This window comes from Lissotriton vulgaris, unplaced genomic scaffold, assembly GCF_964263255.1.
Source record: "Lissotriton vulgaris unplaced genomic scaffold, aLisVul1.2 SCAFFOLD_261, whole genome shotgun sequence".
NCBI classification, from domain to species: Eukaryota; Metazoa; Chordata; class Amphibia; order Caudata; family Salamandridae; genus Lissotriton; species Lissotriton vulgaris.
This window is the reverse complement of record NW_028252546.1, coordinates 1332657-1346914: the sequence shown is the minus strand read 5'-3', so window position 1 is coordinate 1346914 and position 14258 is coordinate 1332657.

Here is a 14258-nt window from a genome sequence, read left to right as displayed (position 1 = left end):
ATGTTTAGTGACCGCAATAGCGGTTGGAAAAAACTTGCAGTTTACCACCCTTCTCAGAAGGGTGGTAAGGCACTCTCAAACGGGACGGGGTCCCCATGAGACCCCTTCCCCTTCGGGAATGCATGCGCAAAAAATATTTTAAGAGCAGGCAGTGGTCCCAGAGACTTACAAAATGAAACTGAAAAGTTTCCTTTTTATTTTTTAAATAATCCTATTTTCGTTTAAAGAAAACGGCCTGCATTAAAAAAAAACTGCTTTATTGACAAAGCAGTCCCAAACATGGTGGTCTACTGACCCCAGCAGGCCACAGTCCCTGGGAGTGTTAGCCATTCTAAATGGGGGTCGCAAATTACGACAGCCTCATTAATATTCATGAGGCATGCAATTTGTGACCCCATTGGGAATCGCTAACAGAGTTTCAGACACGGTTCTACATAGCATTTTGCGACTTGCAAATTGCTATGGTTGTACATCTGGCCTATAGATCCCACAAACCCCTTGTTTGTCGGCTGACAATATTGCAGAATCCTACTCCGCCCTCTCTACTGACTTAACAATACTCTGCACAATTCGATTGATCATGTTCATTATCCAATCTGTCATCATTATTTGATTGCGTTTTTAAAAATTCCCAAAGACAAAAGACTATCTCCTGTTTAATGTATTTATTATTAAAATCGAATTGCAAATACATCACTGGAAAGGAATTTGTTCAGTTAATAATCTATTTGTCACCATTATTTGCTTGTGCAGCCTTTTAAAACGGCTTACAGGCCAAACATTACCTGCTGTCTAATGTCTTCTTTAATAAAATTGGCCTGGATCCCCATCTTTGGAAGGGCCATAGCATGAGTTCATCAGCAATGATTGAAAGTTTTGACAAACAGACCATCGACCTTCACGGGCAACAGTACAACAGCCCCCAAAGCTGCTCTGAACATGCCTTAAGATGAGCTGCTCGATGAAGGTACTTTTCATGATAAAACAATAATCTAAGGGGATGTTTTGCATCTGCGTGAATACATCATCTAGGTTCCACTGTCTTCCGATGAGACCTCCATGGAGGTGTTTTTTTCCACGAAAGACTTTCATATTGTTTTCTCTACGTGTGCCCTAGGCCAAAACACAATGACCAAAGCCTATAGGAAGTGACATTGTCATGCTATTTTCTAGAGGAGTGTTTGCTACAGAGTTTTGATCAGTGCTTTAAATGGGCAGGTATTGTCCGGTACTGAGTACCTGTACGCCTTTAATTTGAAAGGGAGGTTACCAGCACTTCTTAAAATTTCTGCAATACATTTATTGGGGGAGTACCAGCACTTTTTAACACTTCTGCAATAAATGTATTTGGGGAAGGGGGGTACCGGCACTTCTCAGGATCAGACAGGTACTCTGGGTAATTAGTACCTGCACATCTATATTTTAATTTGAAGTGTGGGCTTTGATAGACTTTGCGACAAGTCAAGAGTGACTTCAAGCGGAGGCTTTATGCTCTGCAGGAAGCCACAGAGGAACTTGAGCCCCACTTAGGAAGCTCCCCAACTAATGGATCTTGTGAAGGTGATGCTCGCTTCATCAGGGGCATTACATTCTGATGATCTGTGTGGTGCATACTGTGCTGTCCTGGTAGGTGTGGGTGGGACAACGTTTGCAATCTGCAACTGACCGCTGACCCCTGGTTTCTGGAGGGGTTCACACCCTACGCTGGGTATAGGTTCCTTTAAAAGGACACCCGATCAATCCTGAGCAAGGTTTTGAGTCCAGGCACAGCGGTAAATGGCATTCTACACACAGGGTAAGCCACGCAGGTTGTTTTCACACAAGTAAAAAATCGCTTGCCTTAACCAAGATACGTGGTTAAGGCAGTCAGCGGTCTAGTTCCAGAGACCGGGTGGGCGGAGAGAGGAACAGGAAAGATCAGGAGAGGAAGGATGCGACTTGGTAAGTAGAGCTTGGGGAAAGTTTTGAAGGGGAAGGGGTAGTTTTAGGGTTCATGGCGGCTGTGGAAGTTTCAGTTTTCATGGCTATAGGCCGTTTTAGGGCTCAGTGTTGGGGGGATGGGTTGGGGTATTTTTTGGGGCTGTTGACCGTTTTAGGGCTCAGGGTTGGAGGCTGGGTTTGGGGTCATTATTAGGTAGAGCCCAGCGCAGTTCGCATGTGCTGCTCTAAGAGATGACCTCTTGGAATCAGTCTGCACTTTTCTGAAACGCGTGCGTGTGGCTTTTTTTGCAGTAATTGTATTGGCCTTTGCGTTTGTCTTTCAGAAAAGAAAGCACACAGTTGGCCAAGAGCTGGTACATGTCACACTTTTTTCTCAACATGTTGACTCCCGTGGCCTCCACCTTGCGGGAGTGAGCAGCGACGCGTAGGGGCCATCTGTTTCTAATTAGCGTGGCCGCACCTGTTTACATTTGTCTGTCTTGCGGTCGCTTTCACTTTTGTGCCGTGCTTGTTTCTTTCAGTCGCTCCACTTCGAGCTCCATTGCAGTATGTTATTTGTCTTTCCGTGTTGTGCAAACCTTTACCAAGCCCCGGGGATGCTTTTCTTTAAAACCGCGTTGTAAAGGAGGTAGCTTGCACTGTTGCTATGGCACATCATTCGGCTGCCACTTTTAATATGATCAAAGAGTGAATTTGGACGACAAAGGACAACATAAAATATAAACTAGCGCAGTCCAAAGTCCTATCTACACCCATCAATGTAATCATCTTTGCCTGCTGTGCATGCATTCTTTGTGTCGGCCCCTTGGCAGCCCTTTCTCGTTTTGCATTAGAATGACAAATCTTTTGCAATTGACCATGCGCTGTTAAAATCAGACAAGTTCTGTGTAGACTGCTAAGCACCGTGTGTTGCGGACTGCAATCACTCAGCGCCAGGTATACGATTCCTCAGGTGCGCCTACAGTGATTGCTAAATCATTGTGCGCATAATGCGATTCTCCACATGAGTGTAGAAATGCGGGGCATCCTTGATTAAAATATGTTTTCAGCAATCATGTATTCACAGACCCTGAAAGAGATCCTGATCGATGAAAAGTTTAGTGATTGTCAAGATCAAGTTCGTACTTCAGAATGTTATTTTCAGTGTCTTTTGCCTCTGCTGATTATTACTAATTCTTGCAAATTCCAGAATTCTCTATTGAAGCATACTCCAGTTTTTCTATCCCTCTCTTTCAGTGGCATGTCCCTTCCTCTTTCTCCCTCTTCCTTATTCAGAAAGCAAGTTCAAAATCTGGTGGGCCATCTCCCCCTTTCATCTTTCTCAGGTTAATAAATTGTGTACTGTTAAACAGGGTAATAATCACACTTGTTTTTATATATATTTGAATGGTGCAGCAGGTGCAATGTCACCAGGCTAAAAAGTTGTCAGAACTCCTCTAAACACCTAATATTGCTATATTTTACTACTAAACAGGCAGTCAAATTTCAGTTACCTTACAGTTGAAAGAGGCTTTATTTAGATGGTGCAGCAGGTGTAATGACACTGGGTCCCAAAGCTCTAGGAGCCCCTCTAACCACCAACTATTGCAATATTACACTACTAAACAGGCATTAACAAGTGCTCTACAACATAGCGTAAACAACCTAACAAAGCCAATAGCTCTGGCAAAACACTTATAAAGTCCCAAAGGCGAGAACTATTGGCGATGCAAATGCTTGTTTGGGCTAGTGGCCGTTTTAGGACTCAGGGTTGAGGGCTATTATCATTTTTGGGCTGGGGGACGGATTTTAGGGTTTAGGGTGGGGTCAGGGTAGTTTTTAGCGCTGAGGCGGGGGGGATTGCAGTGCTTGGGATCGGTTTCTAGGACTCAAGTGGGCTGGGGTGTGATCTTTACCACGCATGCCTTTACCAACAACATTTATTGTGACGGCATTAGTGGTACAGATGCTTTTGTGGTTGAGACCACATTGTTTACGCATGCGTTGTTGAGGCAAACATTGCCCTATCACACAAGCAGGTACAGCTACCTGCCAAGGGGGAGGGAGCGGGATGCACATGCGCTCCACTTCCACTCCCCCCCTCTCGCTGATACCCGTATGTCCTGGAGCCCTCTGATGCTTTAGCCACAGTCCCCTTATGGTCCGTCTTAGCCTCTCCGACCCGCTCTTCATCTCACCTACTAAGCACTTATGAGAAGCCCAGCCTTCACTGAATCTTTCCAACGTTAGTCGAAGTGTTCTGGTTTTTTTGGGGAGTAAGTATGAAAAGGTGTAGTAGAAATATTTCGGTAAAATATGCATTGTGGTTTACGTCTTGATTTTAAATGGAATTTTACATTTCTAAATACCGGGAAGCTACAGAGGGTCTGCAAAAAACACACAAAAAAACTCTCTTTTAAGGGTCTTTTACTATGTACGTTTATATCATGCCTTCGTGTACCCATCTAATTTATTTTATGCCAGACCCAATTGCAGATTTTCAATTTTTTTTTATATAGATCCTTATACTAGGGGTTTGCCTAAATGATGTCAGTTTTGGAGATTAATGTAATGAAGGCACTGAAAAATAGTATAACTTTTTCAGGATCTCACACTAAGTGAAACAGGCATTCCTACTCCTTCTCTAGTTTCCTTTTACCACGCCTTTCCTAGAATGAAAACTTGGGAGGGTCTGAAGTGCCTTGCCGCAATTACTGTAATAGGCGTGATTATTCACAGTGAAGTGAGCCAAAGACACTTACGGGAAACAATATGTTTGTCCTTGGAAATGGGAGGTTACAGCCTTTCTCCCAAACAGTTTTTTAATTACTTGATCTGCTGGCAGGAAACAAGCTGAGGGCTATCCGTAAACAGAACTGCTTGCAGTCTAGTAGGAAATACATTTTGTCCAGATATTGCTCATAACTGCAAGTTTACTAAACAACTGTCATCACAGTGCCGAGTTACTACTGCCCTGGCCATTTGTTCCCTAATGCAATGGAATCAGGATTGTAGTCCTAGGTAAACTGTATTTCAATCAATCAATCAATCAATCAATCAAAGCATTTATATAGCGCACTACTCACCCGGAGGGTCTCAAGGCGCTAGGGGAGGGGGGGTCCGCTACTGCTCGAACAGCCAGGTCTTGAGCTGCTTCCTGAAGGCAAGGTGGTCCTGGGTCAGGCGGAGGCGAGTCGGGAGGGAGTTCCAAGTCTTGGCGGCCAGGTAGGAGAAGGACCTTCCTCCTGTGGTGGCTCTTCGGATGCGGGGGACGGAGGCGAGGGCGTGGCCGGTCGATCGAAGCTGGCGTGTGGGGGCGTAGAAGTTGAGGCGGCTGTTGAGGTATCCTGGGCCTTGGTTGTGTAGGGCTTTGTGTGCGTGGGTGAGGAGACGGAAGGTGATTCTCTTGTTGACCGGGAGCCAGTGCAGATCTCTCAGGTGTCCGGAGATGTGGTTGCGTCGGGGGATGTCCAGGATGAGTCGTGCAGAGGCGTTCTGAATCCGCTGGAGTCTCTTCTGGAGTTTGGCGGTGGTTCCGGCGTAGAGGGAGTTGCCGTAGTCCAGACGGCTTGTGACGAAGGCCTGGATGACCGTCTTCCTGGTCTCGGTGGGGATCCACCGGAAGATCTTACATAGCATGCGCAGGATGTTGAAGCACGACGAGGAGACGGCGTTGACTTGTCTGGTCATGGAGAGGGAGGAGTCCAGGATGAAGCCCAGGTTGCGTGCGTGGTCTGTTGGTTTGGGTGCGTTGCCCAGGGCGGGGGGCCACCAGGAGTCGTCCCAGGCAGAGTGTGAAGATCCCAGGATGAGGACTTCCGTCTTGTCCGAATTAAGTTTCAGGCGGCTGTTCATCATCCACTTGGCTACGTCTGTCATCCCTTCGTGTAGGTTGGCTCTGGCGGTGGCGGGGTCGTTGGTGAGGGAGAGGATCAGCTGGGTGTCTTCGGCGTAGGAGATGATGTTGAGGTTGTGTTGGCGTGGGATGGCTGCGAGGGGGCTCATGTAGACGTTGAAGAGGGTTGGGCTGAGCGAGGAGCCTTGGGGAACGCCGCAGATGACTTCAGTGGCTTCTGATCTGAACGGGGGGAGGCGGACTCTCTGTGTCCTTCCGGCGAGGAACGAGATGATCCATTCCAGTGCCTTCTCCTGGATTCCGACGTTGCTGAGGCGCCGCACTAGGGTACGGTGGCAGACAGTGTCGAAGGCCGCGGAGAGGTCTAGGAGGATGAGGGCGGCTGTTTCTCCGTTGTCGAGCAGGGCTCGGATGTCATCGGTGGCTGCGATCAGGGCGGTCTCGGTGCTGTGGTTGGCCCGGAAGCCAGACTGCGAGAGGTCGAGGGATCCGTTCGTCTCGAGGAAGGCGGCCAGCTGCTTGTTGACGGTCTTCTCGATGACTTTTGCAGGAAACGGGAGCAGCGAGATGGGGCGGTAGTTCTTGAGGTCGGTGGGGTCGGCTGATGACTTCTTTAGTAGAGCGCTGAGTTTGGCGTGCTTCCAGCTATTCGGGAAGGTAGCGGTGTTGAAGGAGGTGTTGATGATGTCCCGCAGGTGGGGTGCGATGACAGCGTCGGCCTTGTTGAAGATGTGGTGAAGGCAGGGGTCGGTCGGAGATCCAGAGTGGATGGAGTTCATCGTGCGGATGGTGTCTTCGGTGCTGATCGGGGTCCAGGCGAGGAGGGTGGTGGTGGGGGGCGGTGGTTCAGTCGTGGCTTGCGTCGGTTGAGTGCTGAAGCTGTTGTGTATGTCCGCGATCTTGTTGTGGAAGTAGGAGGCGAGGGAGTTGCAGAGGTCTTGCGAAGGGGTGATGTCGTTGTTTCCGGCGTTGGGGTTGGAGAGCTCTTTAACGATGTTGAAGAGTTCCTTGCTGTTGTGTGCGTTGTTGTCCAGTTGTTCCTTGAATGCAGTTTTCTTGGTGGCGTGGATCCGTTGGTGGTGTTTTCGGGTGGCGAGCTTGAGGGCAGTCATGTTGTTCGGTGTTGGGTCTCTGCGCCAGGCTTTCTCGAGTGCTCTGCAGTTCTTCTTGGAGCTCTTGAGTTCGTCTGTGAACCATGGGGCTTTCTTGCTGCCGGGTCTGCTAGGCGGGGTCTTCAGAGGAGCGAGGTCGTCTGCGCAGTTGCTGATCCACTTCGTGAGGTTGGTGGCCGCCTGGCTTGGGTTAGTTGCGCTGGTGGGAGGGTTCATGCTCAGGGAGTTCGTGAGCTGGTCGGCTGTAATCTTGTTCCAGCTTCTGCGTGCCACCTGTTGTTGGTGGTGGTGAATCGTGGTCCTTCTGAAGTGGATGCAGCTGTGGTCCGTCCAGTGGAGTCCGGTGGCGTGGCTGAAGGTGATGTCCTTGCTGGATGAGAACACAGGGTCGAGTGTGTGTCCGGCGTAGTGGGTGGGGGTGGTCACCAGCTGCTTGAGACCGAGGTTGGCGAGGCTGTCCAGCAGGGTGGTGGTGTTGTGGTCGTTGTTGTTCTCCAGATGGAAGTTGAGGTCCCCGAGGAGGATGTAGTCACTGGAGAGGAGGGCGTGCGGGCTGATGAAGTCGGCGATGTCTTCACTGAATTGTGTGCGTGGTCCTGGGGGTCTGTAGATGAGGGTGCCTCTGAGGGTGGTCTTGGGGTTGATGTGGATCTGGAAGTGCAGGTGTTCGGCGGGTGCGAGGGTGTCGTCGGTGTTGGTCGTGATGCGGATGGTGTTCCTGTGGATGATGGCGTTGCCTCCTCCTGTCTGGTTGACGCGGTCCCTCCGGATGATCTTGTAGCCGTCCGGGATGGCGATGTCGGGCGCTGAGGAGGCGTTCATCCAGGTTTCCGTGAGGAAGGCGACGTCTGGGGCTGTGGTGTCGAGCAGGTTCCAGAGCTCGACGGCGTGTCTGTGGATGGAGCGGGTGTTGAGCAGGATGCACTTCAGGTGGTTGCTGCTGGTGCTCGGCTTGGTCGGTGCTGGTGTAGTGCAGGTCCGGAAGCAGGTGAACTGGCAGCAGAAGGGTCCGTGGGTGCGTCTCGGGGTGGCTCGATAGCAGCCCGGGATTCGGCCGGCGTTGAGTGCGTAGAGTTCGGTGGCGTCGTAGGTCCGGCGGGTGGGCTGGTGTCTGCGGGAGACAGGGGTCCTGGCACTGGGCGCGGGCCAGGCGCGGCCGGGCGCAGACGGGCTTGCCTTAGGCACGCCTTCGGCGCGCCAGCAGCGCGCCCGCTGCGCGCGTCCGCTGCGCGGCCTCCATATGAGTGGGAGAGGGAGGGAGGAGCAGCTGGGAGGTGGGAGCGGGGCGGCCAATAGGGTGTGAGGGGGGCGGAGCTACGGGACACGGCGGCCAATAGGGTGCGAGGGGGGAAGAGCTACGGGACGCGGCGGCGGGAAACGGGTGGCGAGGGGGAGACGTGGGGAATGACAGAAGAAAAAAAAGGGACACAATCTGGGCACCAAAGGAAAGGGGAACAATCAAGGCAGCAACATACACAGGTACAGTGGGGGAGAATCACTCACTCGTGGGTACAGAAGAGAAGGAGGGCACAGTCAATCTTAACGCAGGCAGACACAAAGCAGCAGCGGTCAGTGGTCACACAGGGGGCTGCGTGGCGGTGAGGGGAGCGACCTGCCTGGTAAACAGGGTCCAATTTAACCAATTGGAATAACGTTGTAGGTTACTGTGGGTTGTAGAAGGATAAACTGTATATGTCTTGTTTTGTGCATACTTTTGTGATCTAAAGTGATAAAAATAAGGTTCTTCTGACTGACTGATTCATGGAAGCATCTGGTGCCCTTGCCATTGTCAGAAGTGGCGGCCGCCACAACACGTACCTCCCCCAAGGCAGCCCCCCCCCCCCCCCCCCCCCCCCCCAGTCTCCAATGCTGACGGCCGCAGCAACCTCGGAGCTCTCCCAGCAGTCTCTGGGACGGCAGAGGTAGGGTGACCAGAATTTTAAAGCCAAAAACCGGGACATTCCACAAAAATAGAAGAAGGACTACAATGTTACTTCAAGCGATGAAAGCGCTCCTCAGCAGAGAATTACAGAACAGGCACCAAGAACATACATAAAATGCAATTTTTAAACCCAGTAGCTTGCCTGTTAATTAAATTGCTTTCTTGAAACAACTGCTAACTTTTCCTGCTTTGTAAAACATAAAAAACACCTCCCACCGTTTTCAGTCGACCCTCTCTAAAAACCGGGACATGAGCTAAATTTCTTGAAATTTGCTGGGACAGCTGCTTGAAAACGGGGACTGTCTTGACAAAACGGGGACGCCTGGTCACCCTAGGCAGAGGGTGCTCAGCCAATAATGGCGCTGCTCTCCTAGATTGGTCTGAGCGGCCTGCTCTGCCGCTCTACACTGTCTGTGAGCCTGAAACATTACTCCAACCCGGCTGTAAACACAGCTGGTTTTGAGAAATAGAAGTGCGCATGGTATGTTTGGCTGGCCTAGAATGGCTGGCCAAACATACATGCGCACTTCTAAGTGGCACCACCTGCCTATCATGGCTCAGCCCAGCCCTGAAATCAATAAATAAAATGATATTGTTTCGTTATCATTTTATTTTTCTTTGACTGACTTTGACGAGTGGGGTGACGCTTTTCCGCCATTATGGGGGAGCCGCCACTGATTGTCAGGCAGTGATGAAGCAGTGGCTGGAGGAGGCTTTTAAAAGCTTAAAGTCAAAATGTGTCCTTGTGTAATGTAGTTGGTGCTCATGTAAAACACCCCAATACCTTCGGCCGAGTTCGCACTATATTGAAACTCCCCAAAAAATGTCCCCCTGGGGTTTCAGGACATTGGCATGTGAAATGATCCCATTTTAGCCCCGCATGTTTGAACTCTTGTGTAGGGGCAGATGAGTTCATTTGTTCCTTCTCACAAAAAAAGCTCCCACCATAATTTTTTTAAGATTAAATTCTTAGGATGATTATGCTTTGGTGCTCATCATAACATAAGTAAACAAATAGTCCTGTCAGCAACGAGCTAATTCACATAAACAATGTTTTTTAACAGCAGAAAAATGAATTAAAGGAAAAAGAAAACACAACCAGACAAAAAATTATTTCAAATGCATGTATGGCGCAAGTACATGAAAATGTCAACATACACTATAAGTTGCTCCAAATATGCACAAAGTGAAGAAAGCCCTCGTGCAGTGTGACCAGTGAAAACATACAATAGCTTGCAGTTCGAAAACAGTTCGTCTGTAGAAATTTCTGAATGTAAAAAGCATACATGAGTACATTAAATGATCATACATTTTGAAAAAAGTAAAGAGTGAATACAAAGATTACACTCAGCTTAAACGAAATAACTCAACTGCAAAGTACATTTTTAATAGAGCCCTTCCAAACACTTCAGGAATGGGCTGTAAATGAGAAATATATAAAGGAGGATTGTTAAAAAGGACAAAGTATAGGTGAATTTTCTGATTAGGTTGGCATTAACCAAGGTTGAGGGCAAGGAACGTTACGGCTGGAGTGGTTCAGTTAGTGAGAGTGGCCAACCAGGGGGCCGGTGTGGGTGCGCAAGTACAGGGTCTAGGGATTCAAGACCAACAACCAGGACTTCTTTAGGGGATGGGAGATGGTTACCATACAGGGGTCGAGGCCAGTGCAGAATTGCACTGGGGCAGAGGTTGATACCGAGGGAGGAACAGAGGCCACAGGGCAGTATGGTTTTTCCCACATGAAAGCCTCGGGGAAATCCACCCGAGGAGACAACACTACAGGTGGTAGATGTTGCAAATACATCAGCCATAACTGATAAAGGAACCCAATAATTAATCTCTCAGACCATAACCTTTTATCGGGTGAACAATGGATATTATCTAAGGTGCTTTATTTTGTTCCTACTTTACAAAACAACAACGGTCCCATGCATAAGAAATATATGCGAAGCAATAAATATAGACAAAATCAATTCTATATTTGGAGCGACATGTCCAGCCGGACAGAGGTCTTCAATTTTTACTCAATTGAAAGTTATATACACAAAAGATACCTTCAACAAATCACCAGTGTGGGGCACAAGCCTGTACCCAGACACAATCAGATCAGTACAGAAGGTTAACAAGAGAGAAAACAGGGCTTTTAAGGCAAAAGCAGCGATTTCTGTAATTATTAAGGTGGGTTGGTCGTGTATCCTGAGATCCTTAGGCATTAGAGGCTTACAACCTTAAGGCATTTAATAAAGGTCAATTATTAAGGTGGGTTGGTCGTGTATCCTGAGATACACGACCAACCCACCTTAATAATTGACCGCCAACACGACACCAAACACCCCATTGCGCGTATTTTTAACCTTAGTTAGGATCACCTCTCACAAATCACTATCAGCCAGATTCATGAAGGTGCCATTCTGCGATTAGCAAATTGCGAGAAATGGCGATTCGCATTTTGAAAATCCCAGAATGGCATTCATGTAGAAATGCGATGTAAAAAAGCGAATCGCAATCGGTCGCAATTGCCGATTGCGATCTTGCCACAATCGCTTAATAATCGCAGAATCGGCATTTTTCCATGTAGAAGTTGCGACCTCGCAATTAGCGAAATCGCATTTTGCGATCTCGCTAACTGCGAGATCGCAAAAACGGGAAGTCGCATTTCGAGCCCACTGATGACATCACAACCAGGAAGTAGGCTTTCCCCACCCACAAACAGAACACAGAGCCAGAGAGTGGAAGTAGGATTCTGAAGAGCTCCAAACCTTTGACTGTGCAGCACCCCAGCAGGACAAAAATCACCAACATGTCCCAGGATGCAGCAGGGAGCAGTGGGCAGAAGAGGAAGCAAAAACTCAAGTTTTCAGAACTTGAACTCGAGCATCTTATTGAGGGGGTTACCAAGGACCATGCACGCCTCTTTGGCAAAGACTCCCGGAGGGTGCCAGAGGCAGACAAGCTCAGGATCTGGCAGCGCATCCACGCTAAGGTAAATTCGGTTGGGGTGACCCAGCGGTCAATTGATGACCTTAAAAAGAGCTGGAATGACCTGAGAGGTCGTTCAAAGGAGCGTATTGCTGAGAGGCTTGGGGAGCGACTGGCCACCGGTGGAGGGGAACCTGTAGCCACACCAAACACTCCATTGGAGGACCTGATAGAGGACACCATCGGACCAGAAGCCTGCGTGGGGGTAGTCCAGCTGGACTCATCCAGACCCAGCCAACAATCTGAAGGTAAGTGCCATGCGACTGCGACCCTGTCCCCCAACAATGCCCATGACTCCTGAGCTAGCAATATGACATCCCCAACAATGCAGCCCATGCACACCTGAAATGCCCCATTGCATTGTGGTAGTTGTAGTGAAATCATATACCCCCAGTTAGCTGAACACAGCCAGAGCTGTAAAATCAAAGTTAATCCAAAAGCCAGTCAGGGAAAGCAAGCCTGCATGCATGTATCAACATTGCTTGAGCAAGATACATAACATTAATCATGCACCCTTTTACATTACAGGTGCAGTTGAGCAACCCAGCACAGATAGCGAGGCCCTGTACATCGCCGATACCCAGGAGGACACTGAGGGTGAGGGCCAATCCAACCAACGACCCGGTCCATCACAGCCAGAAGTGTTTCTACCACCACCACCCCGTGCGGACAGAGCCACCCCTGCAGCCTCAGGTGTGCAGCCAACACCCCAACAAACACCCACAGCAGTGGTACAGGACCCACCACCAGCGCCTAGGAGGCAGACGAGGCGTACAGCTGGAGCCAGATCACACACCAGCGCACTGAGGCGCCAGCAGCGTCAGGGCTCAGCAGGCACGGGCAGGGCACTCCTACTTCCAGATCCTGGCCTGGCCATTGAACGCCGCATGCTGGCGGTGCACCGTACCCAGGCGCGTCACCTGGCAGCAATTCACACCAGCTGCAGGTGACTGGCCAAAATATCGCCCAGATGACCGCTGCTGTCAGAGAGAACAGCCAGCTGCTGGTAGCCCAGCAGGACATGACCCACCGCCGCCACCGCCAACTACTCGCCCGCCTATCGGCCTACACCAGGCCGAACCACATAGTTGGGAATGCAACATCACAGCTGGCATGCAGGTCACTTGCCATGCAGGGCCAGATGGTGCAGTGTTGCCAGGATGTGGCTAGGTCCCTAGATCTGCTTACAGCAGCAGTGCTCGGCAGCCAGTCCACTGCCCATGGAGAACCAGGGGGGCCTGACGACGTGAGCGAGGTAGCGTCAACAAACAGCAGCGCATCCTTGCCACCTGTGCCTGTACGTCACCGCGGCAGCAGGCCAACAGCATCAACTAGGGCCAACACCGTCCCTCAAGACACAGATAGACGACTTGGTGCGTCTCGTCGCAACCGACAGTGAGAACTCAGACACTCTCAGGGAGGCCATGCAGTACACCCCTGCAAGCCCACTACCACAGCATGGGGAGGTATGAAGTAATACTCTCTTCATGAGACACCAAAATAAGTAAAGGCCAATTTATTGTGCATGAACAATAAAGATTTATGGTCTGACTTGATTCACACTCATGTCATTATTACATCTGTCATGCATGAGTGCAGTGTTTTATGAGGGGAATGGGTGCACTACAAACAGTTAATAGTGATGTGGTTGCGGCGCCTGTGTCCTTCAGCAGGATTTTCTCCGCGTGCATGACGCACATGTGGAGGCGGGCGGTTGTCCCCTTCCGACTCACTGCCAGATATCTCCACTGGTATCCTGCGCTTGGTAGCAATGTTGTGGAGTATTGCACACAAGGCCACGATGCGGCAGCAGACCTCAGGTGTGTATTTGATGGCCCCACCAGTCTTGTGCAGTATGCGGAAACGGCTCTTCAATAGGCCAAATGTCCTTTCAATGCAGTTTCTTGTGCGTATGTGTGCAGCATTGTAATGCCGTTGCTGTGGTGTGGCAGGGTTGAGGTATAGGGTGAGGAGGTACTCACGTAGACCGTAGGCGCTGTCACCTGAGGGTAAGAAGCACAGGGTGAGTGCCTGTTCTGCGCAGATACATGATCACAGTGTACTATTTGGGGGCATGTGTACTTACCTAGTAGGTGTCCTTCGCCAAAGTCTCCCCTGGCCAGTCGTGTGTGAATGCTGCTGTGCCGGAAGATGAAGGAGTCATGTGTGCTGCCCGGATATTGTGCCACTATGTCCGTGATGTAATTCTTGGCGTTGCACACCATCTGGATATTGAGGGAGTGGTAGGACTTGCGGTTACGGTACATGTATTCCGTTTGTGCTGGTGCGCAGATGTGGATGTGGGTACAGTCAATGCATCCAATTACATGTGGGAATTGTGCAATATTGTAGAATTTCAGCTTGGTGTCATTCAAGTCCTGTTGGGTGGTGGGGAATGAGATGTAGTGGTGTAGCCGGGTCAGCATTGCATCCAGGAAACTACTTAGGC